General features: G+C 39.0%; 1 protein-coding gene across 2 annotated transcripts in view; it reads left to right on the forward strand.

The window, feature by feature from the left end:
- The first annotated feature begins 3177 nt into the window (after positions 1-3177).
- LOC119011819 (cadherin-6-like) overlaps positions 3178-26299 on the forward strand; it is a 79814-nt gene continuing 56692 nt past the window's right edge. Inside the window, exons 1-2 of one of the 2 annotated variants that reach the window (XM_037085220.1) lie at positions 3178-3309; positions 5871-5943. The gene's annotated coding sequence lies outside the window, so the exon portion shown is untranslated. The remainder of the gene's footprint in view (positions 3310-5870; positions 5944-26299) is intronic. The other variant, XM_037085221.1, reaches the window with a different exon arrangement.

Below are 26299 nucleotides of genomic sequence, written 5' to 3' on the forward strand. Positions count from 1 at the left end.
ATGGAGCACAGTCCATGGCAGGAAAGAAGGAGGGGCTGAGGGCACTCATCATGAGGGTCGTGGCAAAAGATCAGTGGATGCACTGCATTACACTCAGTGCACTATATCATGTAAATATGTGTATATGTCTATTTCTTCCCTTTCTAATTTTATTGCTTATTTTTACTATTGTTCCTGTTCTTGTAATATGTTTCTGTTTTTGTAATATTCTGTCACTGCTATGACAAACAATTGTTCTCGTCTGCGGGACATTAAAGGATTTCTGATTCTGATTCTGATTCTGGGAGGCATTGGCTACGAGACAGATGAGCCCTGAACTGAACACTGTGTTGAACGATGTTACTAATGCGGCCAATTTCATCAAGACCAGACCTCTGAAAGCGCGACTGTTTTCTGCACTGTGCGAGGAGATGGTAGCACAACACTCAGCTGTGTTGTTACGCAGCGAAGCCCGGAGGCTCTCGCGGGGTAATGTGCTTTCGCAAGTTTCTACGAGAAGAAATTTGAGTATTTCTGAGGAGGAGCGCATGGAGGAACTTGCAGTCAAGTTTAACGGGCCTATCTGAGTGACATATTTGGAAAGCTGTATGACGTAAATGTAAATCATACCTTCCTCACCTTGCAGACAAGATCAGCTCATTCACTCGAAAGCTGGGCGTGTGGAACAAACGCCTTGAGAGGGGAAATACTGATTCTTTTGAATATGTAAGTGAATTCATTGAAATGAATGATTTGGATGCCAAAACAGTGACTGGGTTTCTGAGGGAGCACATATCCTCACTGGGAGGGTTCTTCCAAAAATACTTCCCATACAGAAGTTTCCAGTATGACTGGGTGAGAGATCCCTTCAGTGCAGCAACACCTGCTGACTTCAGCTCTGCTTAAGAGGACCAGTTCATCGAGGTAACGTCTGACTCCTCCCTGAGACTGAAGTCTGTGTCACAGACACTGAGTGAGTTCTGGATTGGTGTGGAGAGGGAGCATCCTCTTGTTGGTGTGAGGGCTGTGACAATTTTGCTTATTTTTGCCACTTCCCATCTCTGAGAGATAGGATTTTTTGCTGTTGCCTCTATAAAAAGAAAATACAGATCCAAGCTGAACACTGAGCATGAAGGCAGAGTGTCAGTATCTAGCCTGCAGCCCCGCTGAGAGAATTTGCAGTGAAAAACAGGCTCATTGCAGCCACTAGGATAGTTCTGAGTACAGAGACCAGAGCCCAACAACTTGTTTTTGCACAGTTTCCAGCACAAATATAACTGATCTGTTCTTGTTTGTTATTGTTTGGAACATATTTTCAATGCAAATAGAAGGGATTCTTCTTCATCCGAAGAGAGGCGTGTCAGAAAAAGTTTGAGAACCACTGGGCTAAGGGGAAAAGTTGTAGAAAACGAAAACGAAAACGTTGTAGCTCACAAGCAGCAGGGTTTCTGCAGGTTTGAACAAGTCAAATTTAAGACTTTCTAAAACCATTTACAGAGCAACCCAAACAGTGAAGAATGGAGTGAGTGAGTGAGTGAGTGAGTGAGTGTGCCAGTTTTATTATAATTTCATGAGTTTTTATTATAATTTAGTTTTCAGTTTTTTAAAAAAAAATTTTTTATTTCAGTTCAGTTCCCCTCACATCAAACTGGACGCTGTTCCAAATCCAAAGCACCTCTGCTTTTAACGTGGGCGTTGAGCCGAAGATGGTTTGAACGCCGCTTGACTGTGAGATGGCAGAGGCGCTGCAGAGTTAGTTGTAGCAGATTCTGCAGTTGAAGTCTTTCCGGAACTGGTGAAGTGTACCGTGATAAATTCTGACTGGGCTGTTGACAAAATGCCACTTAAGTTCATGGATACTTCAGACAGAAGTACAACACATGGAGTTGACTGTGAATCTCACCAACACATTTCCCCCAAACAAAAACAAAAAAAAAAAGGTGATGACAGAAGCAGTAAATGAATGTACATATTTAAGACCCAACTAAATGTAATTTAAGAACTATATGCAAAATATTGACATATTTAAGACTTTAAAGGCCTAAAATTAAGATTGTCCAATTTTAGACTTGTTAAGAAGTTTTAAGACCCTGCGGAAACCCACGCTATACATGCTAACTTCTAGTATCTGCCCAGACACTACGCCTCACTTGTAGGCACGTTTTCTATAATCCAGCTCACTTCCTCTGCGTTGATTAAAGGCGGTTGCAGCATCCTGTGTTTGCTGTTAAAACAGCGTGGTCGACATGGGCATTGAGAAAACGGGCAAAGTGGGCGTTTACTGAGGGAAAACCCTCCCTCTGCAGGCAGTGAAAGAGGCTGGTTGGACAGCTACTATTGTGGATCCGGAGAGTGCTTGGTGACTTATTGCTGTTCCAGTCCATCCAGTGCGTCTGCTTCACCTATCCTGCTGCTATGACAGCCAGGCGGCGTGTTTACTGATGGAGAAATTACGGTTCACATTTGGCTGTATCAGCTCCACTTCTGGCTGTTGGTTTTTACAAAGCATAAACCCATAAATACAAGACAACCACTGTGTGTCTATGTGTGAGCGCGTCGAAATGTAGTAATGATTCATATGGCTGGTGAAATCCTGCCATGAGCTGGTCCCTAGTTTTACCATTCTAATACCTCAGAAAATGTTCAATATCTTGTGAAAGACAACTGTACTTAGCATTTGAACATGACCCTCATCTATTGCAATAATGAGAGAAAGAAATATGTCCAATAGTCCTACTATTAGCAAGCTGTCCATTGACATATTCTACTCTAACTGGGTGACAGCTAGCTCAAGTCTGTTACACAGTTACACAGTTTGTATTGTCATAAAACAAGACACTGAATGAATATTTTGAATATTTTTAACTGATAAAATCATCTGATTTCAGGGAATGAGTTCATGTCATGACATAAGAAACGAACGTAGGTCATGTCTGAAGCATGGCGGGGTTCAGAGAGCAGCTGCCGGCTCCCGGAAATCACTGCTGAGTGAAATGTGTCAGCCCGCGGCGCGTGCTCCCGTGCGCGTGAGCGTGCGCGTATCTCATTAATCACAGGCGGCACCGTAATGATCAATCAGCCCGCCGCCATCTCAACTCCTCAGGTTACTTATTTGGTGAGCGGGGGCTGTTGGGGAGGGGGTCGGTATAGAGAGTGAGGGACTGCAAGGGAGGGAGAGAGAGAGAGAGAGAGAGAGAGAGAGAGAGAGAGAGAGAGAGAGAGAGAGAGAGAGAGGCGGAGTGAGGACGGGGGGAGACAGGGCAGACGGACCGAGCAGCAGTCCGTCCCCGCTGGTTGATCTTGTCCGTGCTCCATCCTCGGCGCTGGGTGGTAAGTAGCATTGGCTGCTGGCTGACTGTGCCGCCACTACAGCGGTTTCGTAGCACATGAACTGTTCAGATAGCCGTCTAACATTGTATTTACATGCTCGGTGTTGTGTTGTTGTACAGGTCTCCGAGTCTTGACTGTTTAGATGCTTTTCTTGAATGAGATATTATTTGATTTAGTCGTTTGCAGCCCGGCGAGCCCGCGGTGTTGATGGAGGGGCGTTCGGGCACTGAATTGGGTTATTTTATGGTACAAGTGAGGGAATAGTTGCACCAAGCAAGTTAACTACTTTAACTCGTGTTGGGCTTTCAGAAACCGCTTTTCGGGCAGTCTTAAATCATTTGAAGCAGGTCTATTTTTTTTTCTGGGAAAATGGGAGCACAGATTTTCGTTTTACCGTCTACACCAGTGTTAAACGGTAACTTGTATGGAAGTTATCATATTGTGTATGTTAAATATGAAATAGTTGTTTTATTTTTATTTATTTATTTTTTTAAAGGCTACTTAAACTTAAAAAAAATAAATAAATCATTTGTGTGGATAGGTTCAGAGGGCACATATTTCAGTGGAAGGGTCCACATGAATTGTGGTTATCACTGAAATGATGTTAAACATCTTAAAATATGTATGTTTATTGTTGATGAAGTCTTCTGTGTCTGCCAGGGCTGGTGATTTTTCTTCGTAATTGTAATTTTGGGGCTGTGACAATATTACAGTATCTGGTCAACTTGATGCCTAAAGAAATAATGTGGCTAAATGAGTAGAACGTTTTAGACTTTGTCGCTGAACAATGCTTGAAACATTAATGACACAGTGTTGGTGTTCTGTTTTAGTCATTGGTTTCAATACACACACTGTGTGAGAGGGAGAGAGACTGTCGCAGAGTGAAGTGACGCTCATCCTTTCTGATTGATTTTCTTCTTCTCTCTCTCTCTCTGACTCCATCTTGCTCCACACAGTGCATCTCACCAGAGGATATAGTTACAGATGTTTATTGAAACTTTGTTTCCATGTCATCTTATGTAGCATCATTCAGATGAAATATATAAAACATCTATATCTAATATCTATATCTAAAATATATATATATATATATATATATATATATATATATATATATATATATATATATATATATATATATATATATATATATATATATAAAATTCTTAACCCTTATCATATTGTATGGAGCCCCAGATATGACATTGTCAAAAAAAATGTAATTGTGGCCACAATATAGCTCTAACGAGCACACAAAATACTAATTAACGGCCACAAAATACTCATTTGTGTCCAATTGCACAAGAAATACTAATTAATAATGATGATCATTCCTGGACAGCTGGGTGAGCAAATCGAGCGCACCCTCTTTAGAAAATGCAATAGTCGGCGTGATGTCCTTAAGGTAAGTGTCTTTTCTTGTTCTGTTCTAGTCAATATCTTGTTATCCCGCATTTAGACAGCGCCTTTCACTGATCGTCTCCTTTGAAAGCAGCATCATGTGTGTCAGACTCTCAGCTGAGGGAGTACATAGGCTGTATGAGCCACAGCGTTTAATGATAACACCGAACACAGATGTGCAGTTACAGTAGTGCGCACTGTATGTATCATGTTGCCAAAGGAACCTATAGTATATCAGTGATTAGGATCTAGTTTGGATTGATTTGCAGGTCGTTGTTGCTCTGACTGAACTACTGAAGGTGTCTGTGGTGTTCTCTGGACATTTGTCCTTCAACAAAATCACAGAAGGTTAAAAGTTCACTATATTATAGGCCTAATTAAATTACTGCCTAAATGTGTGATAACAAGATATTGACGTAGGCTATTGCAGTTTCTAGATGAGTGTGCTCGATTTGCTTACCCAGCTTTCCAGGAATGATATTAATTTTATTAATTAGTATTTCGGGCGCACATTATACTTACTTCGTGGCCACGAATTAGTATTTCGTATGGACGTTATACGTATTTTGTGGCCACAAATTATTATTTTGTGCGCACGTTATAGCTACATTGTGGCCACAATTTATTTATTTTTTTTATTTATTTTTTTTTTTTGACCAAGTCACATCTGGGGCTCCGTAATATTGCTTTCCTGCTTGGTCTGTGGGAGTTATCAGTCACCTATGTCTGCTGGCTTTAGTGACTGTGGTGCTGTATTTTGTGGCTGATAATGAGAGTCTAGGTCAGATGGAGTCAGACCCAGCAGTAAATTATGTGTGTTGCCTCAGACTGGGCTGCTTGAATGGTCATTGTTGCAGGTTTCGGCCGAGCAGCGGCAGCTATTCAGGCTGTTCAGTGGTGTATAAGAGTGCCAGAGAGGTGGGATGTGCAGCATCGTGGCAGTAGTGTAGTAACAGTACTGATTATAATGTTAATCACTGAAAAAGTTAAAATCATGTCAACAAAAAGTACATTGGCCTTAACTTACGATGAAGATGAGTTTGGACACTTTTTTTGCTGTCCAATGACCATTTTTATTGCAAAATATGTTTTCTGGGATATTGAATTGACCACAAAATTCTACTTCATGTATGGCATGCCAAATTTTTTGTTTCTTTCAGAGGCTTCCACACTAAAAGCAGCATTAATCATTCTAAAAGCCTCCACTGAGAGATTCCTGATGAATAAGTTCAGGTGAGTGCAAGTCAGATATTCTTAAAGCAGGCATGAAGCAGGTGTGATCACAAAATGTACTCAGTGAAAACAGCAGGAATGTATTTTGTGTCTTGAGTGAAAGCTGGATTTTGTGTCAAAAAGCTAAGAAAAACTAAGCAAGAACATTTATTCTTGACCTTGGAAACAGTTTGCCAAAAAAGATATATCATAACTTAGGTTCCACTTACATGTATTTAAAAAAAAATTTGAACCACATATATATTTCATCTGGAAGATTATGAGATGCAGAAATGGTCAAGGAGATACATTGTTTTGTATTGCTTTATAGAAATAGATTAAACATTCCTACATTCCAACATACTAAAGCAGTGATAAAGATAATACAAGATTTAGCAAATTAAAAATGATTAGGATGGCTTTATATTATATTATATTATATTATATTATATTATATTATATTATATTATATTATATTATATTATATTGGTGCTTTTTTCAGATAAACACCACAACTATTTATGTTTGTACAGTATATTGACCAACTTCTCTAAATGAAGTCCTGACACCTTTTCTGTACACTTCCAGCACCAGCAACCAACCCATTATAGTTCTTTCAGTTTGATTTTATGAATTCACTGATTATAAACACAGGTCAGTGTTGGCCAACAGGTCAGGCTGTTGATGTCAGTGCTGCTGCAATCCTCTACTGTTTTGGCAGTGATTGTCCTGTAGAAAGAATTACACAATTACTTATTTGAGAGTAAATACCTTTTCAAGGACCTTGAAAATATTTTCAACTTATTATAATGCCACAACTTTGGATGCATGTTATACAGTGACAAATATTCCTGACATCAACCAGAAATAGCCCCTGTTACATCAGAATTATGCCACTTACAGCCATTTCATATTTGCAAACAAAATTAGCACAATTTCACTTTACTTAATGACTACTACTTTACTACTTAAATTACATGGTTTCATGTTTTTATCACTTTTAATATGCATTCTACTATGACAGTAGTGTGTACAAGCTCTACTTTCTGAACTTTTTGTTGTACACCATGGAGTACTTGGCCTTAGAGAAAGGAGTTCCGCCTTAGTGAAACTTTAATATTTTCAACTTTACCTGTCCAACTCCTCAACTCCTGTGACTGAACAGCCATCATTTCTGCAAAAAATGTAATCATTACAGAAAACTGGATAAGGATGGAGAACTAAATGTATTTGCAGAACATAAAGGTTCATGTCAATGTGTACTGGACATAAAGTTACATGTGATGTTGAACAGCCACTCCAATGTTCACTCTTCCTTCAACTCTTGAGGTCTGCAACTTCTTTTTGTTTGTAGCCTTCTCGAGTTCAGTCTTTCTGGTCTTGTTCTGTTTGGCAGTACAAGCTGCTGTAGGTACAGCTGGTAATCAAAAGAGCGGCTGTACTTTCTTTGCCATTCTTGTCCGTAAACAATGAAGTCACTCCACCACAGCTCAAGTAGTGCCCTGCATACACCACGGTCAAGGTCAGTGAGTTGTTGGCAGAGTGAACCCAAGGTGGGCGGGTATGGACAGATTAATGGACAGGTACGCTGTCCATACAATCTTTGGGCCAGTAAAATTAATTGGAAGAAGATATTACAGCCGTCTCGCTGCCACAGATAACAGATTTTTCCCCCTTTTTTTCCCAAAGCATTTGATATTTTTATTGCTGTCTGGATGTTGAGAAATTTTATACAAATATAATAAAATATGCCTCTGAACAGAATACCAACTCCAGTTAAAGCCTAGATGCAGTCACAGTCTGTGGTCTGGTATGTTAAGGAAACAAAGAGGACACTGCAGCTATTAAGGCAAGAGGAGGTAAAAACATGTAATCCACTGTATTGGTGAAACTCAGGATGGAATTCGTACCACTGGGAGCCCTTGTGGAGGAGAAAGGAAGCTTTTCTTTAAGCATTGCATTCACTGCTGTTGGTGGACATCATTCTACTTTCCATCAGCGGTAGAGGCTTTTTTCAAGTGCAGTTGATGAACACTAAATTAAAACCTTGGATTATTTTGGCTTGTTCACAGCCATTTTAGGTCTTAAAAGCATTCATCTTTTAAATGCGAGATCATGATATGTCTTTGATTAGCTTCTGATTACCTGGAACTTTGTACTTTTAGCTAACTCTGGAAGGCTGTTTTCTCTCAACCTTCAATTGTTTTTCCTCTGAAGAGGATTTGGTACTAGTGTGCGAATATTTCAGATTGAGGAACTGATAATGAGATAGTGTGGCAGAACATGTTGGTTGGTAATAAAATTACAGTTACTTTAAATGTCTTTCTTTGTCTTCCCCACACCTTCCCTTTTTGGTTTTGGTTTACATAGAATGAGAACAAATGTCAGTTGTATACTCTTGTCATGTAGTGTACATGGATAATCCTTATTATTATGACTTACTTTTTTAAAATGTCCACCAAACAAGTATAATATATGAATATTAGAGCTAAATAACTAATGGATTAATTGATATAAATGTGATTAAAATGCAACTATTTTGGTCATCATCTATAGTTTCAGTTATTCTTAAAGCAAAAGATAGTGAAAAAATGTCAAACACTATTTAATACCAATATCTCTAAGAAGAAACTTTGCTCCTCCTTTTTTAGTGAGCCAATATGTATTCCCATAATCAGATGAGTTTTGGATTACGTTAAACATGACGAAACACTTGAGGACATCCCCATGAACATGGAAGTTGTGGCAGTTATTTCCACAATAATTATAGTATAATTTACAATTGATTATAATCTGTACAATATATATTATGTTTATATTGATCTAATGTCTTATAGTACTGTAGCTTTTTAATATGCTACATAATGTTTGTGCCCTGTGGGTGAAACAGTCGGTGGTCAATCATTGAAAATGTGAGATATCACAGGCTGAAACACTTAGCCATCAAGACTGGTTTACCAAGTGGACAAAGGGCCCCGAGATGCATGTCTGTCAAGTGGTTTTGATCTAATTTGGTTAAATGCACATGAGGGTTTTTTTTTTTTTTTTACTATTACAGTATATGATCTAAGTTACACTCTGCATTATTGTGGCTCTTTTATGTCGCTGGGAACTGTTTTGACCCTTCATACTTTCAGATCACGTTGTGATATCATTGAATAAAGTTTTGTTTAAAATTGTAGCATATTCATACAGTAAAAACTAACTAACATGAAAGATCTAGGCCCAGGTACTGCTATCGATGCACAGGATTGCTTTTTATTTTTTCCTGCATCTCATACACAATGACATTGTGGAGGGAGGACAGGAAGTGAAGGGTAGGGGCCCACAAGCAAAACATGTTGGTCAGTGTTTCTCAGAGTTTAAGTTGATCCTGAAATGTCTTGTTTTTTTTTTCCACAACCCAGAGATATTTAGCGCACTGCTCACTGTCATAGAGGTAAAGTAGCGGAATCAGAGAATGATGACTTTATTTTTCATTGAAAATTATTCAAACAAGTAAACAATAAAATATGGGTGGAGACTTCAACCTTGGACTGGGAACGCTTCTCCCTCAAGGGCTTCATGTGTAAATTAAAAAAAATATTTTACAAAAAAGCGGAGTGGCTAGGAACACTGCTAGTTGCAGATGATTATGTACTGTTTATGAAGTCATCTGGGGCTTCACCACATAGTTACTGTATCCACCAAAGAGAGTAAATACTGTTGGTGCAAATGTTGTTCAAAGGTATCAGTTGTAATGGATCGTCTCATTAAAGCAATGACTGTTAAAAACACTCAGTGCATGATGTCATGTGACAGAGCAGCCACTCACATCTAATTATAGAAGCTCTGGATGCTAACGAAGCCCTGAAACTGCTCTGTGTGCTAATTTATGTTGACAACTGCCTGAGAGTAGTCCCTGTGCTCTGTATGCATGTGTGTGAAGTAATCTGTGATTGTGTGTGTAGAGGGTGATAACACTGATTCGGCCCAGGTGTGTGTGTGTGTGTGTGTGTGTTTTGATCATAACTTTTCCATGGAAAGCACATTTCCTGTCGACAAAGTCCCGGAACATCTTCTGATTCTGTTTTTTTTTTCTTTTAGCACAAATTCTTATTTCAATATATGGTCTACATGGTGTAGTGAGTGATAAAATATCCATTATTCAGGCCTTACTGTCAAATGTAAATAGTTTATAAACAATATAAATATGACAATGTCACCAGTCAACTGGAAACTAACAATGAACCACCTCTGAGTTTGAAGGTGGAATCGAGATTGTGATGTCGATTGATATCTGACTCACAAGTGAGATTGTGAAACCCCTAGTTGTGATATAAGACAACCATACTAGTTAGCTATCACCGTCATGTTCATAACTCTGGGTAATAGTAAATAACAAATTGGTTTGCATGTGACTCGCAGCAACATTTAACTCACTGCAGAAAACATTCACATCAAATGAGCAGTTTTCCTCTGACAGGTGTTCAGCTGCATCTTTCTGGAAGGGAGCCGCTAAATTGCTGTTTGAAGACAACCTCAGCTTTCCCCTAGTCTGGCTTGACAGCTCCTCCAATTACAGCTCTTCAGGCCCGGTGTGTTATGTTTCCAAACACAGTAGATTGCTGTTTGTCAGAAAGAATGAAAAGCTGTGGCAGCATCTTGAAATTCTCCAAACCGCTAAACTGTTTTCACTGAAATCAGATGAGAGGCATTTTTTGATCCTAGAGCAACTTGCAAGCTATCAGTTATTAGTGCATGATATATAGCCTAAAGTAACAAACAGGAGAACTGTGTTGAAAATAAAATGGACCAGAAAAAATAAGCAGTGAATTATAGTGGTTAATGATGAGAGCAAAATTTGGAATGTGGCTCAGCGGCTTTAACGAGCTGGACCCTGGCTCAAAGGCTAGTTTCACAGTCGACCACAATAAACCAGGGGTTCTTTTAATGTGTCTAAAATAGTGTCCATGATTCTCTCACTGACCTCCTTTCCTTGGATCTTAATCCTGCCCACTGAGGATTCGGGTAATGATATGTGGAGACTACGGGAGGAGAGAACCAATAAAATATGTTCTGTCAAAAGACAAACCTTCTGTCAGAAGCTTCTGACTTCCAGTTTCCGCCAACAGGGCTGTTCCCTCATCCACACGCTGTCTGTCCCTCCACACCAGTCCTTTAGTTGAATTAACTGCACAGAAAGACATATTATGTGTCTGATATCTGGATTGATATTCCCCAAAAGGCATCAACACTAAAAATACATTTGAGAGATAAAGTTCAGTGACTGGAATTGGCCAAGGTGAAGCTGAGAAAGCTGCTTGTCACTAAAAAGCACCCTATGTATGCACAATTTTAAGCCTTAATATGAATTAAACAGGTGAGTTTGCCCAGCGCCATGCCAGTTTATTTTTGAAATGAAGGCTGATTTTTAAAAATGATGATGTAGATCGATATTCCACTTTGCATTGTTCTTTGCAGTATATAGATCTGATCTGATGGATCAATAGCCCCCAAATGCCCAGCAGGTACAGAAAATTGTCACTTGTAGCTTCAGACCTTTGATTCTGAGCAGTGTAACACAGAGTTTGTGTATTTAGATATGTTCTAGAGAAACATGCTCAATATATAAGAGTTGATAGATAAGATAAGTAGATAGTAGATAAGTAGAAGCCATTGTGACTTTTTGACAAACCTCCTGTCAAGCTCACAGCTGGTCTGAATGTGTCACAATCTACACCCTCTCAATTTGATCTTACACTATCATCACATCCTTTTGGAGACATGAGGAGAATTATCAAGAGGAAAATGACATGATGATCATAGTTTTCCTTGATTCACACACACACTGTACACAGGATAGAAATAAGTTTTTAGGTGTTGAAAGTCAACAAACTTGAAGGTGACAGAACCTGTGATATCTCCCTGACTATAAAGCTTAAAACAACAGGCCTGGCATTCACAGTTAATCCCACACAACATGCTGGAGATGACTGGCTAGGGAGAGCCTTTTGACCCACATATTTACCTACATCTTTTTTCACAGGCTGTAAAGGAAACAAACACACTCACACTCTACATGTGTTTGTCTTACATGTTTGGTGTGAAATTCTCCTCATTGTCGGGCTCTATCTGATGTAATTGGAGGCTAGAGGAGAAGGCAGCATTAGGACAAAGCATACATGTCGGGGAAAAAAGGGAAGTTAAAAACAGAATATTTTATAGACTACCTCACAAACTAACCATTGCAGTTGTTTATTGCAGTTTCCAGCATCTTCAGGGAGTGGGGAGAACACATGGATGGTTTAGCAGTACACAGACAGGTTAAGTTGTTCAATGGTATTCCTTTTTTGATTGTGGCTCACCTTCATTAGATTGGACTGGAGAGGACGTACTGCTGTGATAAAACAGTAACATAAAAGACTGCATTTCAAAGAGAGCTTTAAATAGGTATAAAGAACAGGTTATATTGTATATTGGTTATCATGTAGGACACAGACAGCAGCTGAAATAATGTACTGCTCACTGCAAAATAAATCATATCTTCATTTTTGGCCACATGTGAATCAAGTTCATTGCAATCTTATTTGCAAGTGTAACTTTAATCATGTAAATGTCTGAACTGATAACGCTACACATTGCAGAGACACGTCTGCTTTTTAACACTGTAGTGATGCGCGGATCACAGGAATATCCATGGACACTAGTGAAAATCTGTGGTTTGGGTGGTCCAGATCAAAAAGATAAACACTGTGATTAATATCTGGTGGGTGAAATGCATACAGCTTATTTGTAAGGAAAATATTACATTAGCTGCACTCTAAGAAACTATGTGCTATAAGTTTGTCTCTCCAATGACACAGCTGTGCACTATTATGCAAAAACATATCGGTGCTGACATTTTTTTCCACAAATTCATCAACAGTCTCTATAGCTGAAAAAGTCAACTGACAGCCGATCCCAGCCCTGAAGTATTCAAACCCAGAACCTTCTTTTATATTATATAAATATGTATTTATAACTAAAACAGTACAGTATATCATGAGCCTGTGCCACAAATATATTATGAATGTGTCATTGAGTCAATGTATGTACTGTAGCTTTTTAATATCTTCATATATGTGATCTTCTGCCAAATACTTCCTCTAGATGATATTGGCAAATGTAGGCTGTACAATAATTTTTATCATGCTAATCCTCCTGTTTAAAGGTGCATTACAGGAAGTGATGACATATACTTGAAGACCACAGACACATTTTAAATGTGTCCTATGCTTGAGTCAGCAAACATTTATTTGTGAAATAGTCCATACACATTTGTCAGCTTAACTGCATGACAAGTAGTAAGGATATTATGTCATTATACTGAATATCATTTATATAGGCTGAAAGTTACAAAACAAAAGTAGGCCTACATTAAACAGGAGATATTGCGCCATGATCAGAGTGCAGTTACAGAAGGAGGGTGATACCAGGTGATACTGATGATGGAAGGGAGAGAGAGGCATCAAGCAAAAACTGTCAAAAACAAAGATTTATATATACACCCAGTTTCCAGTTTATATGCCAGTCTTAGACCATTGTTCATTAATTAAAGCAATGTATTAGATATGTTATCCATGAAAACAATACAGATATACCCTATTTTATAAACACCTCTTATACATATGTATGGTGCAATTGAGCACTACCTTAAGCTGCAGCCTCCATAAAGACTGGAGCCATAATGAAGGTTTATTTCGGAACTGTTGTATGAGACTGCATTAGTAGGTGTACTTAATAAACTTGCAACTGAGTGTATATTTATTTGTTATGACCCCGTCAGAATCAAAAGGGTCGTTGGTTGGTTGGTTGGTTGTATATGTGGGTTAATTTGTGAATAAAGTCTTAGATCCCCTCCTCCATCTTTACGAGCTAGTGTGGAGCCTCAATGGGCACACTGTGCTTAATATTGGTCACTTTTGGATGTGACACAGAAACTAGTGGCCTGGAAGCTGGAACTGCTTCAACATAAATATTTGATTGCGGTTTCTGGAACAAGTCAATTTTTCTCACTAGACTCCTAAACTGCTTCCAAATTTGGTCTGTCCCTTGTAGCAGAGATAAAGCAAACTACGTTAATCCCACAGTGAAAGGGGATGATGTTGATCTCCACTCGTCTTGTTTGTGTGTTTTTACACTCTCTTTACCAAATCCTTGCTCCTTCACTGACATGTAAACACACACAGTAGTTTACAAGGGTAGCTTTTTGCTCATTTACATAGTAATGGCCTGCTACATTCCTAAGGAGAGTGACAAGAGCTGTGTCTCTGTGTATGTGTGTTCCTGCTGAGTTTCCTCTCTGTGACAGCCATAAAACACGAGTGATCATGATAAAATGTCCTTGTGACTGAAAGAAGTGCAAACAGGGCACTGCTACAGACCTCTGTAAACACAGTAAAACAATGAGAAAAAAAGTCTGTTCATTTTTTTTTGATTTTTTTTTTAAACCAGCGGTAACGTTAAAGACTTTTCAGCGCAGTGTTTTTGTCTTGGGATGTTTACCACCACTGTTTGACTAGAGCAAGGAAAAAGCAAGATACAAATAAGAAAAGGGCTTATATAAACATTATGTAACACAACCAATAGCAGCAGCAAGAAAAGTTTGACTGGATGTCCCGTAGAAAATGTGATATGCAGTGATAGGGAGAGTATCCTCTGAAAACATTACTCTTGTAATTGTACTCAGCTGTTGACAAAACCAACAATTTTCATTAAGAAATTGGATTGCTGACATTAGTTTATTGTGTTAGTAATTGTAACAAGACATTATTAGATATGTGTGTGGTCAATTACAATCAATGTCTACATAGTTTGTCCCCCAAGGAGCACTAACAATGTATTACTACACTGTAAAATGTCCTTCTCAATACAGATCATGGTCGCAAAGACCAACCTCAAGGGATTCTGAGTAGAAATGTTTGTTGAAGATAATTATTTTGGTTGTGTGATGAAATGTTAAATGCAGTTAAAGTTTCTGCAAACCACTGATATGACACACAAAAGGGGCACCAGCACAGTATTAGGCAGGTGGTCATAATGTTAGGCCTCATCGGTGAACATATGTACCATATGTGACAAAACTGGGTCTTTTTTGCAAGCCCATAGAACACATGAAGTGACCTATACAGGTATTTCAAGCCAAACAGTGATCATAGGGCATATCCTAGAGACTTTGCAGCTTACTTTAACCAGACCTAAGCACAGTGCTTTCTTACAACATAAGACTGAAAATGCAAATGAAAGAAATGTCAAGTTTCAACACACCTGTGGTTTGTAGAAATGTACATTGGCAGCATTTGTTCTGCCAACTGTTTGGAAAAGAGGTAAAATCAGCATATAGCAACAATTTATGTTCCTGTCTCCACCCTCTACTCCCTTAATTTCCCCATTATTCCTGATACTAACAGCCAGTGTTTCTAGACAAATTATAAACAATAGAGAGCTCAAAGAGCAGCCTTGGCGAGTGCCTCTAGACAGGCTGAAAAAGGGTGATATAACTCCATTGATAAATACTGCTGCTTTTGTTTTTTTATATAATGTCTTTACCCATTGAGAGAAATGGAGACTGAACCCGAAATGTGACAAAGCTGAAAAGAGAAAGCTCCATTCCACCTCATCAAAGGCCTTTTTGGCATCTAGGGAAATAGCAGCTATGTGCACAGTTTTGGACTGGGCAAGCCACATTAGATGTATTTAATTTCCTCATGCCCAATGAGGATCTGTTCTTCACAAAGCCTGTTTGGTTGGGATGTATAATATTGGGTAAAACTTGTTGAAGTCGTAGAGCCAGCACTTTTGTCAGTATTTTAAAGTCAAGATTAAGCAGGCTAATAGGTCTGAAATTAGATGGGTCTGTTATATCTCTGTCTTTCTTTGGAATCAGAGAACTTAAAGCTTCATTAAATGTTGGCGGCATGTGGCCTTTTTCAAATGCCTCCTGATACACCTTCACCAAGACTGGGGCAAGAATGTCTATGTACTCTTTATAATATTTCACAGGAAATTCATCATAACCTGGTGATTTCCCAGTGTTCATTAATGACACAGCTTTCCTTAGTTCTGCTACAGTTATAGGTGACTTCAACTTCCCTGCGTGATCAGGGTTAAGTTTAGACAGATTAATGTTAGGGAAGAATGAATTTATTTGGTTGACATCACAAGATACAGATGATGTATATAGTTTCATGTAATATTGTTGAAATGTCTCATTTATATCTTTTATTTATGTTACTAATTTATATCCCTGTTTGATGGCTGAAATTGTATTTGAGGAGTCTTTTTCTTTCACTTGTCTTTCCCAGTTTTTTCCCTACCTTCATAAAAATGTGTTTTTAATCTGTAGAAGGAGTATTCTTCTTTTTTGTTTGATGCAGCTGAAACATAAACGTACAGAGTTCCTGATATTGTGGTTCTGAAAAATATTCTGCTAAGTCATTTTCTTTTAATTTGATTTCACCTTTGAATTCCTTGATTCTGTTTAGGCATTCTTTTTTTTTTTCTTTTGAGCTGAGTGAGCTATTAATTTCCCTCTTATGTATGTATGCTTTAGAAGCCACCCAAACTGTTGCAATTTCCGTAGTGCTGCCAATGCTTAATTCAAAAAAAGATTTCAATCCTCTTCCAACAATGTCCTAAAGCCTCTGTCCTGTAATAATGATGTATTCATTCTCCATCTAGTCCTCTTACCCATTTCCAATTCTGTGTTTATACATAATTCCACCGCTGCATGATCTGTGATCACAATGGTTCTTATACTACAACTAACTACACTGTTTACTAAGGGGCTTGCAATTAGGAAAAAGTAAATTCTGGAGGAATTATAAGGAACTTTTGATTGATAAATGAAAAAAACAGATTTATTGATCATGAAAATAGTGATCAAATGCAGCCTTGGTGAAATTAAAACGTGCAGCTGTGTCCAAAGAAATTGATTTTACTGCCCAATAGGAAAATATTGTGACGTCACTTTACAGGATTTCAGGTCAATGATTTTCCAAACTGTCTCCTGCTGTATTAAATCTCTGCTGGTGTGTGATAAAAGCTGCTTGTGATGTGTCGGTAGGGCTGGGCAATATGGCCAAAACTGTTGTCACGTTATGTTTTTTTATATTGATCAATGTTGATGATTATCATGATATATATTTGATTTAATATTTTATTCAACAATAATAATGTTGAATTTACAGTTTTAAGAGTGTTCTCCTTAGAGAATAACCCAAAACAAACCAGAAGACAAATTATTGTTAATTATGGTTTACAAAATACATGTATTCATTGTCAGATTGATTAGGTGACAAACATTCAACAGAACCAACCAACCAAATGGCTTTGTGTTAAACTCTGCATAAATAAAATGATTATTACGTACAACAAATTACTTGTTTCAGACGTGTCTCAAACATTTTAGAGATAGTATACTAAATATAACATTGATTAAAAAAATTCAATAAAAAGACAAATGTTGAGGATGATTATGATACTGTTTTCTGAGAATATTGCACATTCTTGAGCTTGCAGGTAGTTGTTCAGTTCAGCTTCATTAGCCTCCTGTTCTGTAAGACCTGATGTGGTTCAGACATGCAACCATACCACATATCAGTGGCGGTCACGCAGTGCTTGACATGACTGAGCTGCTCCTCCACCTTGACCCTCCACTCTGTGTACAGCTGAGGGACTGATGTTTGGCAGAGTGTACTTAGACTCCATGACAGTCATTAGCTTCTTGAAGCCCTGTTTATAAACTGTGCTTACAGGCATCATATCTTTAGTGGTACAGTGCGTAAATGCGCTGGTTATGCCTTTATATCACTTTTCCTCTCATATGGGGTAATGGCTGAAAAAAAAGGTGGTTGCTGAAGTAAAGTTCGACTAGTAGAAGCAGTGGGGCAGTGAGGCTGACATTATCATGATAGCACAGACTGATGCTTTCGGGGTACTCTTTGGGACCGAACCTTTTGAGATGATGGAAGAGTTGGTGGTGGTCGCTGACACATTCTGCACCCAGTGCTGGTCTGTCTATTGTCAAACTTCAGGTAGCTGAACTATTTCCATATAAGCAACGTAGTATTACCTTTTTTCGGTATAAGTCCTTTGTCTTCATCAGTTTCCTCGCACTCGGTTTTGCTAGTCAGACCGCTTATTTTCTTGTGTTGGCTAGACACACGGCTGGTCACCATCATTCTGTGTGAGGAGCGAGTGGGAGGGGCTGTTGGTGTAGTGTTTTCTAGGTAGAGGAAAAAAGACTCAAAAAGAACTGTATCGAAAACAAATGTCATACATTCATCATTATCGTATTTTTTTTTATCATAAAAGTGATCTACAAAGTTTTATTGCCCAGCCCTTTGTGTCAGGTCTCTCATCTCCGTTAGTCCTGCTGATCCCCCTCCCAAGCACTCTGTGATTACATAACACTGTAAATCCTAAAGGACCATCTGGTACCAACAACACTATCCATCACTAATTGTTGTTGATGTACGTGGCAACAATCATCAGAGCTCTTGAGCGCGCGCACACACACACACGCGCACACACACACACACACATTGAAATGAATTCTCATTGTCACTGTTACTGCTTAGAAGACAAAATGAGAACACTGTAAACTCTAAAAAGTTGTAAAACTTGAATTGGGGTTGAATGGACACCTTACAACTCTCACACCAAGAGACACATATACACACGCACGCATGCATGCACACACACACACACACACACACACACACACACACACACACACACACACACACACACACACATTTCAGCATCCATAATCTCCCCCTTGTTAAGATAAAAGCATCTTAGGTTACACAGGGGTTTAGGCTGGTTGGGACTTTGTAATTGCTGGGAGTGGGTCACCCAATGTGTGCATTTGTGTGTGTATGTGTGTGTGTGTGTGTTAGGTTCACACATAGGGGGCAGGGATTACATGACCTACAGTATACATGTTGGTGTGCTTTGCTGGCTCCTGTGAACCGTGACACTCAACTGAAAGCCTGCCTGTAAATGTCCTCAGTATAATACAGAGTAGCTTTAGATTAAATGTTTATGTCCCCTTCACCTCAAAGCCTAGCATGCAGTTAAGATATTGATGTCCATTTACTCTGTATTGTCCTGCACTAAATACCATATATGTAGGTCATTTTACGGACACACACACACACACACTTAAAAGCTTTTGCACGTACAGCCTTCAAAACAAGGTATCAGTGTCAGCTAACTGATTCACCAACTCTGCTGTCAAGTTTGTGGATTTCGTAAAACACTGCCTGACCTCAAAACCCAGACTGATCTGGTGTCAGCTTGCAGGAGCTAAATTGGCAGGATGATGATTAAAACCACATCTTCTGATTGTGATCACGGCTTCAGTTATGGAGACCATCTCCAGGTAGTTCATTCACAGGTGGATTGTTTCATGGCAACGATCCAAATGTTTGAACGTCACCTTTATATTTTTATTTGTGCTGTTTGTGATTATGCCAGTGACGGCTTCCTGCTGAAATGCATTCAGTTTAAGGAGACCTGTTCTCTGATCTCATGGGATAATAGTTATATTCAGTGACCCTTCAAACTGAATTCTTGTCTATTTTTGTATAAAAAGTATCTGAAAAAAAATTAAATGTCAATATTGTAAAGTATTCTACAGTATTCTGTAGATCTGTACCATGGAACTATTTTTGTAACGTTATGTCTCATGGGGCGGCTGTAGCTCAGTGGGTAGAGCTGGTGGACTGGTGATCAGAGGGTCGCTAGTAGGCGACCTAGGCGGGACTGAGCTACATGTCGAAGTATCCTTGAGCAAGATACTGAACCCCAAAGTTGCTCCTGATGTGCAGTTGGCATCTTGTGTGGCAGCCACTGCCATCAGTAAGGGTCCTGCGATGAGCTGGCCTATGCCCATCGAGTGAACTGGATTTGGCCCCAGTAAGCCCCGCAACCCCTAAGGGGGAAAAAAGCAGCCACATCCCGCGACGGGACGGATAAGCAGAAAGACAATGGAATGTAACGGAACGTCTCGTGCATAAAGGTCAGCCAGTGATTATAACTAGCCCTCACACAGCGCTGTGGAGAGGGAGATAACTGTGGAGAGGGAGGTAACTATGGTGACAGTAGGAGAGGATGTGCTCTGCTGTAGTCAGCCCAGTCAGAAGTTGTCTGTTTAATTTATCCTTTGGGACTGTCTGTCTCATAAGTGGAGGTATAAAGTAAAGATATTCATTTCCAGCCTGCTCTGATAGAGCCAACAGATAAACACATTACAGCCAATGGAGCTACAGCTTACAGCAGCGCTAAACACAGACGAACTAAAACACTTCAAGAAACTGAATCAAGTCCAGTTGCCTACAATACAGCACTTAGAATTACCATGACCTGGATGACTGAGAACCCTCATCAACAAGCAGAACTGAGAGTTTCTGTTAATGTGACAACACAACTTGTTTACACTAAATAAATAAGTACCTTACAAGTACTTTGGCTGAGTACAGTTTGTGAAAGTATTTTGAGTTTGCAGTTATAGTCACTTTGTATCTGTGTACATATTATCAATCTAAAGTAACCAGCTACAAGCAGTAACCATGTGGTGGTTATGAGTTTTTCCTAAATTCTGTGACCAATTTACTTTTTCCAATTTCTCTTTTATACAATTTAGTGATAACTTTACATTTTGTTTTAATCCCATTTCTTTGAATTAATATTATATAGACAGAACCCCATTCTTCATCATCAGTGACGATTTTACTATGCTACTAATAATTAAAAACTTTAGATGATAACATCTAATTAGAAACAATATTCTGATTGGTATCAGCCAATACTGCTTCCAGTGATCAGTGATTACCACCATTATTCAGTTAGCTGTGCAGTTAGTGATCATGATTGGGAATACTATTGGCTAGCTCGTTAGCGTGATAACCTCACAATATATTTCTGCAACACAGTACAAAATTGGCGTGCCGTAGTTTCTTCACATTCTATTCATAATTTTAGTACATTTTTTGAATGTTTTAAATTAAAATTCTTACATATTATGCTTGTAAGAGAGTCACTTGGATTCAGTAGAAAACTGCTGGATTATTACACAGTAATACATAACAAGAAATAACATGTTTAAGAATGCCGACTACATACAAATCCACATACCACAGTCTGACTTTAAATAGTCTTGTTTTTATATAGCCATGTTTGTGATATGTCAGTGTTGCTCCATCAGTTAGTTGCTCCTTTAGTCCACCACACTGGTCCCAAGTAAAACCCAGATGTGGTATTGTATGGATTTCCATGACATTTGCAACAAACATTAATGGTATCAGGACAAGTCCCCTGACTTTTCATCTAGCACTATGCTAGCATGAATGTGAACCCCTCAGGGGTCAGAAGTGCTTGCCAGAATACAACATCTGTAACCACCTCATCCTCACACCGTGAGGTCATGGGTGGCGCATCACACAATCCAAATGTCATTTTCCAAAACTGGTTATCCAACAGTCATGCCCACATAGCCAGGTATGCTGAGGAGTGAACATGGCAGGATTTGAACGCTTTCCCTTTGTCTTTCAAGCTCTAATTGTAGTGTTAACTAGAGTGACATGATATGATATTTACTGTCAGACAACACGTATTAGTCAACCTTAGCTATAACATTTACACTTACCTATCCCTTTATTGAGACTATTATGGGAAATTTTGTTGAGCAGCTAATGATTATGATTAGTAAATGATTTTACATACGAGAAACATCTCTCAAAAGTACTTGTAAATGTACAAAAACTCTAAGAGAAAGCAGAAAGATGTTTTCATGCAAATGTGACTTCTTAAATGAGAGTTATCTGATTTGTCAGAATCATAAAGGAGATGTTTACATACACCAAGCCAAAAACTGGGTTAGAGACTGACTGCCCTCACTCTGCATTTTCCCTCAGACAGAATATCTAACAAGATGACTGACTGACAGATGGACTGCTAAATGGATTAGGAAGACATACATGTACTGACCCTGACTGACTGGCTGACTGACTGAGTAACTAAATTACATTGTGTCTTGGGTGTCTGGGCTATACTAAAGAGCATGAATCATGTTGATGTCATTTGGATAAGAAAAAGTTGCTAAAAGTTTATTCTTTAAAAACTTGTCAGGTGTCCAAAGTCAAGGTGCAGCTTCTGCACGTATTTATGGTTTATTCATAATGAGTCTTCACACTCCCAAGGACCAGGGACTGGAGTGTGTGTGTGTGTGTGTGTGTGTGTGTGTGTGTGTGTGTGTGTGTGTGTGTGTGTGTGTGTGTGTGTGTGTGTGTGTGTGTGTGTGTGTGTGTGCTTGTGTGTCTGAGGGAGAGACAGCGAGTGTGTGAGTTAAAACTGGACGGCGGTGTGGATGCTGTTGGCTGCCTTCAGATGGCTGGTCTATTCTGATGGAAAGGGGTGGCTGGTTTTGTACTTGTCTCTCTCTTACACACACACATACACACACACACACACACAGTCATACACACAGTCTGCTCAGTGGCTGACATTCTCCTTTTTTCACCTCTAATTGGTCCTCTGGGAGTTGTCAGAGGTCTCAGTGGCTGTCTGGAAGGTGGCAACACATACACACACATACATAGCCTTGCATCAGGAGAAGCAGGAGATGGAGGCAACAGGAGGAGGAGAAATTCTGTGATTGTCACCAGAAGGTCATAAACATTTATCACTTTTTGCAAAGACAAATGTGGGGAGATGGAAGAGGAAATATGATGTTGGCCTGTGCTGCTGTTTTAAACTGGGTGAGACTGCTGTATGAATCCTGACTGCTTTAATAACAGTCTCACTGCTGTTTCAGGCATATCAACTCACACAGACCACCTACAATACAGTGGATGTAGTATGTTGGCTACAGCCTACAGAGTCTTCCATATGATGTGTGGAGTTCTCCTGCAGCTGTGAGTGGGTGATTGTGTAGGAAAGATACACTACTTATAAATTAAATGTATTAATCAGTTCAGATTAATAAAGCACTCCTGAATAGGGGCGCCACCTCTTTCAATCTCATAACTGAAGTAGCAACTTCTACACACAGTTATCATGGGTCCTCCACAGTAAAACAAACCTCCACAGACAAACAGTTAAATATATTTATTTGGCTAAATAATTCGGAGTACATAAGTGAAATGGCAAATTAAACAAATGACAAAATGAACAGGTAACAGAAAGATGCTGACTTTGAAATGACTAATGTAATGAGTCTATGAGTGAAATGTTGCTGATGGTGAAATTGCAGATTGGGTGAAGGTAAATGGATATTCAGGGAATAAATTCATGCTAACAGAGCCCTAACCAAATTTCTCCTAAAATCAAAGATATTAACTTAGAACCAAAGGACACCAACTCATATTTCATAAGCATGAATCAAATAGATGAAGGAATGGATACTTGTCTGAGCTTCATTTGGAGAGTCAGTAAGCACCATTTAGTCATCCTCAGTGGCCTTGGCTGTCCTTTAACTGCAGGGTGGCAGTTTCGATTCAATACCCAGCTGGTGGCACAGCTTGGGTTCACTGGGGGCAGAGCCGGCACAAGAGTCTTTCTTTCATCAGAAACCACCCACATGGTTTCTTAAACAGCAGGTCGCTGTAACATCTTTGTTAATGATGATGGTCTTGATGAAGATCTAGATCTTGATCGTTTGCTTATGAGTGGTGGTTCTTAGGCTCTGACTGATAAAGTAATTTAACTAATTTGCTAAAATAACTGAGGGATGCTTCATTGGCTGATAATTTTTTTAATTAATTATGACTAATTTCAAATTAAAGTTAATCTTCTTTAAGTAAGGTCATGATAACTTGATAAAAGTTAACTTGATAAAACAAACTGAAACAGAACTGTTTTGGAAGAAATTTAACAAAGTTGTAGGTGAAAAATAGAAAAGTTACAAAAATAATGCACGAGCACCTTCTCTAAAGAGTAATGTTTTGAAGAGAGTAAAACTTGAGGTAACAAAAACGAGCCTGTGTAAAGCGTAGCATAAAGAGCTTAAGGGTTAAATTGAAGAGTTTCAAGAAATATGTAAGAAGTGTGTGTGTGTGTGTGTGTGTGTGTGTGTGTGTGTGTGTGTGTGTGTGTGTGTGTGTGTGTGTGTGTGTGTGCGTGTGTGTGTGCGTCAGAATCAATATATATCAGCATTCATATACTTTTTGACTAGTTCAATATATATAAACAAAGGCAGCATAGAGGACGGTGTTAATTGCAGTGAAATTGTCTAATCTCAGTGTCAAAAGGGCAAAAAAAGAGAAACCTTTACACTGCACACCATGCCAGGTGGCATCAGCATGCTGTCTTCTGAAGGTCAATGGTTCTGCAATGTAATTTAAACAATGCCAGGTCCAGAAAGGTCTAGACATTCCTCTATTAACTGTAGTATCAGTCTGCTTTGGTCACACTCACAAACTGCAATGGCTGCATTTTAACCGAAGGATCATAGCAAAGTATTTGTATAGTTTCCAATCTAGAATGGATCCTTGGATGCCTGGAAAGACCGATTCAGACCTCTAAAACACACTGGTATGTAGTTATGTAAAATCATTTTAGTAACTTGGTCTAGCTATACAAAAACAGTTTTGAGGTCCTCTACAGAGATATTGGTATTGTTCTTCGAGATCTTTTACTGCTTGATGACGTGGAGATATCAAATCATTATAGGCAGTACAGCTACAGCTACCTGTTGTTGGCTTACTGAAAATGTAATATACGAACAGAGAAACATCTCATAGGTGGCTGTACCTTCATCTGTGAGTTATGCCCAATGGGACTGAATAATAAACTGATTGGCTTCTTAATGGCTTGGACTTGGGCCAGTACAGCAGTGCTGAGGGCACTGAGGACACACATACTCTAATACACTCTAGAATAACTAGGCAGTTTGGGAAATCCCTTTGAACTGGGAGACTTGAAGGGCTTAGCCTATTGCATTGCACGGTAATGAAGCGCTGAGGCTCGCTAAAAAATTAGTGGAGGCTTCCAGCCAGAATCAATCATTTTCTTGTGTGTTCTCTATCTGATTCAATGAAAGCCTTTTCATAAAGCACCACCATAAGGGGATTAATGCAGCACACGCACAAGACAAGACAAGACAAGAGACCTACAGGGGAAGAATGAGTGAGGATGCTTTGTGATTTGTCACTTCAGGGTTTCAACAACATTGCTAATTAACTTATATAACATTTAATAAAAATGGTTCTATTCAGTCCAATCATGTCATCATTTAATGTCTTTCCATCCATCCATACAAATTGTTGGGTCTGTTTGTGAGATTTAGAGAACCCTCTCTAGAATGGAGTATGTGAATTAAGTTTTCACTTTTTATAGGATGGTTAATTCAAGGTGCTTGGGCTGTTGATTTTCTGCAGAGAGTCAGACACTTTAATTTCAAATGTTGCCTGTCTCGCAAATATATATTATCACATTTTAGTATAATTATCCACTCATTTTCAATTCCCTGCCTTTTGTCTTTATGAATTCAGTACACACATACACATACACCGATCAGTCACAACATCAAAACCACTGACAGGTGAAGCAGATAACACTGATAAACTTATTACAATGCAATGTCCTGCTGGGAAATCTTTGGTCATGTTATTCATGTGGCTGCCACTTGACACAAATCACACTAACTGCAAATGAATGTCCTGAAGAATGTGGAAAAACAGCTCAGGGTATCGAGTCTGGCCTACAAACTTCCCAGGATACACGCAAACTGAACATCCTGAAGACTCCACCTAACATTGCACAAGATTCAAAGGATTTGCCGCCAACACCCAAACAGAATTTGAGTTTATACCTCAGCAAGTCAGAGCCATGTTCAATCCATGGTTGGACCTCCCTGGGCTTTTGCTGAGGAGTTTTTGTGGTGTGCCAGGGTGCATTGCTCTAACAGGACAGTGCACCCTGGTCTAAATCAGGTGTGTTCTTGCTTGGTTGGAATGAAAACCTGCAGCCACGTGGCTCTTTACTGGATCAGTTTGACACCACTGTGTTAGGGGGTTTGTAGAAAGCCATTCCCATAGGGTGGTGTAACTGGTCTGCAGTGCATTCACATGAATACCATAACCCAAAGTTTCCCAGCAGAGCATTGCATTAAAACAAGATGGTCAGTGTTCTTCAATATCGCTTCATCTGTTAGTCATTGTAATGTTATGGCTGATTGTTGCTCATTGGTTTTTGATTTGAAGCATTTGCAGGAATTTTTCACTGCCAGCGATTGAAAAGCAGCAAAAAAGTAGAAGTAGTAGTATTTTAAATGCTCCAAAAAACCTGCAGAGTAGACACAACTGAAATACATTTGTGAAAAGCCATGTATTACACCTCAGGATTGAAGATT

This window comes from Acanthopagrus latus, chromosome 21, assembly GCF_904848185.1.
Source record: "Acanthopagrus latus isolate v.2019 chromosome 21, fAcaLat1.1, whole genome shotgun sequence".
Taxonomy (NCBI): Eukaryota; Metazoa; Chordata; class Actinopteri; order Spariformes; family Sparidae; genus Acanthopagrus; species Acanthopagrus latus.